Source organism: Eimeria mitis, genomic scaffold (genome assembly GCF_000499745.2).
Source record: "Eimeria mitis Houghton genomic scaffold, Emh_scaff2590, whole genome shotgun sequence".
In the NCBI taxonomy this organism is placed as follows: Eukaryota; Apicomplexa; class Conoidasida; order Eucoccidiorida; family Eimeriidae; genus Eimeria; species Eimeria mitis.
In genome coordinates, this window is record NW_013570930.1 from 4,543 (window position 1) to 4,805 (window position 263).

Here is a 263-nt window from a genome sequence, read left to right on the forward strand (position 1 = left end):
GTGATTTCAGAATCTGAAACCCGTTTCTTTTTGCAAAGTTTTCAATCAATTTCTATCGCGAAACGATAAAAAACTGAAATTTTTTTACAAGAATTTTCTACATAGTATCTAAAACTCCTTTTTCTATCAGCTGGATCACCCAAACAACAACACACATGAAACAGATGATCGTTGCCACCGGCAGAATGAAGCATGTATACTGACTGGTCTTGGCGCTATACTTGCACAGTCGCCAGGCATAGTAGAGCCAAAACATTTTCTAC